Source organism: Glossina fuscipes, unplaced genomic scaffold, assembly GCF_014805625.2.
Source record: "Glossina fuscipes isolate IAEA_lab_2018 unplaced genomic scaffold, Yale_Gfus_2 1, whole genome shotgun sequence".
NCBI classification, from domain to species: domain Eukaryota; kingdom Metazoa; phylum Arthropoda; class Insecta; order Diptera; family Glossinidae; genus Glossina; species Glossina fuscipes.
Window position 1 is genome coordinate 39960232 of NW_023998415.1, and position 5341 is coordinate 39965572.

Sequence of the window (5341 nt, forward strand, 5' to 3'; positions counted from 1 at the left end):
TAGTAGTAGTAGTAGTAGTAGTAGTAGTAGTAGTAGTAGTAGTAGTAGTAGTAGTAGTTGCCGCTGATATATGTCTGCAAGTGAATGCTGATATTCTATACGTTGGGTCGCGCGCGCTAACTATCTCCCTTTATCTTTCTTTCTCTTATGTGCCTGACGTGCATTTAATGCAAATGCTATGCTGTATAAGCTATGCAGTACTTGGCAATTGAAGGCTGTCAGGCTGACAAGCAGCAAAGCAAGTAAACTAAACAACTAAGCCGGTGATTGAATGATTCGTTATGTTGGTGCGCGTGCGTGTTTTTTTTTTTTTTTTTTTTTTTTTTTTTTTTTTTTTGCTTTTGCATATGCACGTATGTTTGTAAGTTTAAGAGCTTGTTTGTGCATTTGAACCATTTTGCATGAATGAAGCAGGCGCCCACGCCGTTAATTTTTATGGCTCAAAGACAGCAACTTCTGAAAGAGTTGTGTAAAAAAAGAAAATAAAAAACAAAAAACTTTATAAATAAATAAAAAAATAAAAAAACTAAAGGAAAGATAAAATTGAAACAACAAACGACAATTTCCAACCACAAAATTGAACGGGGCGCAATATACATATTGGCGTGGTGTTGTCATGCACAAATCAAATCAATTTTTGTGGGGAGACCCGTTGTCGTCGTCATCGTTGGCTTGTGTACTTTGGCTATTAAATTGTTTTGTTCAACCTTTACATATCAGCACTAGATGTGTGCCATGTATCTTTATATGTTAATACATATATATATATACATGTGTGTGTGTGTGTTAGAATATAAACGCCCTCGAATTTGTGTAAAAAATTTTTTTTTTTTTCGTTTTGCAGCTCAACATACAGTTGTGCGAGCAATATTTTCTGCCGTAAAAATCCCTCAAGAGCAGTTGGCAGCTGCTTTTGACAATTTCTGCCCCCATATATGAATGCATTTATTATTTCGCTATTGTTGTCGTACACTTTTGCGTTGCAAGCGGAAATTGCGGAATCGACAGATTCAATATTTTAGGATATAAGAAAATTTCAAAGTTCAAGGTCGCTATCTTCGCCGACAGCTAATCGCAAAGACTTTATTTGTCCAATTTGATTATGGAAATTCTGAAATATCATGCATCTATCCTTTTGTCGTACAACTAGCTGTGTGCATCGATTAATTATTTGTAACCTAATTTGGCAGTTAATTTGCTAAAGCGATTTTCAAGTTTTCGGGAAGCATAAATAACTTGAACTCAATTTATAGGCTATTGGCTGACTTTCGTAAATATTTAGAAATGATCTGTGACTCTTCCGAGTCTGCAGTCTCTCTGCAGTCTTTGCCAAAGATATAATTTTTGATTTAATTTTTTTTTTTTTTTTTTTTTTTTTTTTTTTTTTGGTTATTTATGTAGTTCAAAGCAATTACTAATTTAATTGGGTTCTCCTAAAAATTTAATTACCATCTTATCGCATCTTTGAGTTCAAGACGAAACTCCCTAACCATCAATTTAGAGCGAGCCTATGGAAGATAGGTTAACATCTTGTCCCACTTTTCTTATTTTATAGAATTGTCTACGGCATTTCTGATTGCAATGATTGTAAATGGCTTGAATTGTGAACTCCACTTTGCTGTCGATGGACACGTAATCTTTATTAAGTTGAAATCCTCCAAATTCAGAAAATTTATCGACAGTACTGATTTTATAGATATCGAATATTCGTTTACAGTAATTGTGATTGCAAAGGTTGGTAAACTCGAACATTTTGTTCCGCGCAGTTCCTGTTCCCCCTAAGCACCACTCGTTGTCTGATATGTTGTTCTTGTTATTCGTTGTTGTTTAAATATTGAACATCCATCTATAATATTTCTAATTGCCAGGCAATGGAAAAGACACTCGTTGTTAAGCCGGATTTTTGATTTTCTTATTATCTGAAAAAAAAATAAAAATCAGGACTATTTTTTGTCAGAAATTATGTGACGATTTCATGACGTGACCTGTCTATCTTAACGTAAAACTGACTAACTAACTAACTAGCTAACCAAACAATTGCGGCTTTGCGGTTGACTGAGCAATAGCGTGTCCAAGTGAGTGAATGAATGTCACTGCGGTTATCTTGAGCTGTTTGTGTCGCACTGTTATTGCCACGATTGTAATCCATCGAAAGCCATCAGTAGTAACAACAAGCGCGCGCAACTAGAATTTTACAAGCGCGGCTGTGCCCCAAGTCAAAGACGTCTAATTTATGACTGACATTAATGTTTAAGAGAGACAGAGAACAACTACAGCAACAGTAATAACGAAAACAATAACAGAAACAACACTAACAACAATAAGTAACGGCAACAATAACAACAATAACAATAGTAGCAGCAAAAACAATTCAATTATATAAATATGTACGTACGGATGCATATGCACGCGTCTGCATATTATTTCACTTATATGTTATATACATGACTCACTGGTATTTGAAGGGTATCAACTTATGCCGTTTCACTACATAAACACTATTAAATTTTTATCTTATCCAGAAATTAAACAATCTCTAGCCTACTCTTGCCTAGAAAATGTGCCTCTGTAGTTGTCTGTTTGCCGCTACGATTTCTTGTCTATGTTGTTATTGTTATTGTTGTTGTTATTGTTGTTGTTGTTGTTGCTGCCGTTGCTATTGCTAGTGTTGTCAATCGTTTATCACTCGTTAAGTGGAAGTTTATTCTAATAAGCCCGAAATGAGCGACACATTTGGTAAAAGAGTTATCGTTTAGTGCGTCTTAAGTGCAATCAAGTGATTTCGCCACACAAAGGAATTTATTGTGAAGACTTTCGCATAAAATTGATAATGCTTGCTGCGACAGGTCATGTATTGTTCGCAGATTTATTGAACACATCCTCGTCGTCGAACAGGTGGTATACATAGAAATGATCATTAAATCTTCCAGTTAAACTTTTTATCTCGCGGAATTATTTCATACTTATATCAAAAGGTGTGTTATAGTTTCATTCATTTTTTTCTTTTTTCATTTTTTCATTTTTTCTTTCATTTTTTTCTTTTGTTTTTTTTTGTTTTTCTGAATTTTGCTTTTGTTTTTTTACCAGATACTTTTGGTGGCATAAAGTCACAAAAGTCTTGTATTAGTTTGGTATACAAGATTAAAAGTCACGATAATGATAAATAGCGATTTAGTTTTGTTTTTCGTTTTTTCGACTTTTTTTTTTTTTTTTCTTGTTCGTTGCTCTTTTTTTTCTGGTCTCATTCATTCAGGAATTTCACGAGAAAAGCAACCAAAAACAAAAATAAATATAAATACACATTAAGTCCATGTGGAAAAACAATGTGAATGTGGAAGCACAAGAAAACAAAAAAACAAAAAAAAAAAAAAAAAAAAAAAAAATTGAAAAAATTCAGTAAAACTGTAGTCTACTGAACAGATGTAAAACGTGTCATTTATTTAACCGTTCGTGAAATAACAATAGTTCAAACATGATCCGCCAAACAGACAGAATAGGAAAAAAGAAACAAACTAAACGAAAAGGAATAAAACTATTAAAAGTTCAAACGAATTTGGCGGTAACGATCCACTTGAAGATTGGGCGGCAAAGACATTTTGCCATACCACAGGTATGTGACTTTTGTTACCAAATATTTCTACTCCCCCACCTTCTTTCACTTGAGCACCTTTAGAAGCTTATGAATCTTTGACTTCCCAGTCACTTACTGCTTGCTCGACTGACATATTTGAAAAGTCTTTACATTCATTATATGTTAAGTTGTTTGCATTGAACTTTTCTCACATTGAACCTGTCTTATTCTGACTCTGTCGATTAAAAAAAAAAAATCCCTTTCACTTTATATATAAACTCTATGGGCATGGTTTAGAGAATTGAAAAAAAAAAATAAGAAAATGTCAACAATAAAGGGAACTCTGAAAAGCAGCTTTTAAGTGATATGAGAACGTTAACAACTTTTCCTGTCTGAATCCAAACAGCATTTATTGGGCAATTTCTCTAGTACGTAACCAGATAAGGTAACAGTTTACATCGGTAATGGTTTCAAGGAAAGCGACTTCAAGTATGAGTTTGCACCCGTTAGTAACGTGAAGGCTATTAAAGAAATGTTTTTGTAAATTATCTATGCAGGTGTGTACTAGAGCTACTCGACATCAGCCCCGAAAATGAATATTAAGCAAAAACATTTTTTCGAGCCTTTAGGGTTGTCAACGATACATGAACCACGGGAATTCATGATGATGATTAATAACATTTAGTCGCTTCAAAAATATCGCCATCAGTATATATATTTTTTCCTTTTTAGCCTTACAGGGATTACGAATGGTCTCTCATTACACCTCGTTTTTAATAAATGGATTGTGCCGCGAGTCGGTTGATACCTAGCTCTGCCCTTTTCGAATACCACGTCGGAGATATTAACTGCGTCTTGAGAAGATAATGAATTCGGGTTACTGGGAAAGTGTGTTGGTTACATTTTGAGTTTTCAACAGGTTGCAGATATTGGTGCAGCTTTTACTTGTCATCTAAGTTACTGTTCACATTGTCGAGAGACTGGAAATAACGCAGTAAAGCGTCTTTGGACTTAGGTGGAACTTTATTAATTTTAATGAATTCTTTACTAGGTTCGCCAAGCCTTTGGAACACGCAAAAGTATGAGTCGACTACGACATTAGGTATAACAATGTATGATCAAGATGAATAATGAAATTGTGGGCGTAAAGTTATAGACTTATAAAACCGTATTTTTTCTTTTTCGTCCCAAATATTCACATATGATATCTAAACGATTCTATGTCAGGAATTTTTCATCTGGAGTTAATGTTTTTTAAAAAGGGTATTCTTCAACGTATAGCCATGAAATGCAGCTAAAAAATGTCTCGCTGCTGGAATCGTAAGCTGGGATCGTCGATCTGTGCCCCAAGAATTGTGGATGAAAAGCAAATCGAAAAGTTCAACGAAATTCTACTTTTGTTGAAACTCTGATCGCGTTTTTCTTAAAACTATATTCTTTGAAGCGGCCACATCTGTATTTTAACATTTCTGAAAATTTTTAGCTTTAGATAGAAATTTGCGATATATAGGCAGGCAATGACTAAAAAGGTCTTATATAAGAGAAAAGAGAATTTGCTTTGCGAGTGCTGGTCGAGCCGCCATTTTGTTTTTAAAAACAATTTCCAAAGCTTTTTGAAACATCTCGATGACTGTAGAAAGTTTGGTTGAATAATTTGATTGAAGTTTCGTAAAAATTCGAGACAGTAACCCATAATATTGGGTTCAAGAGATAGCATTACTTTCTATTATAATTTCGTAATTCTTAATTAAAGAATGCGAAACATGTTAA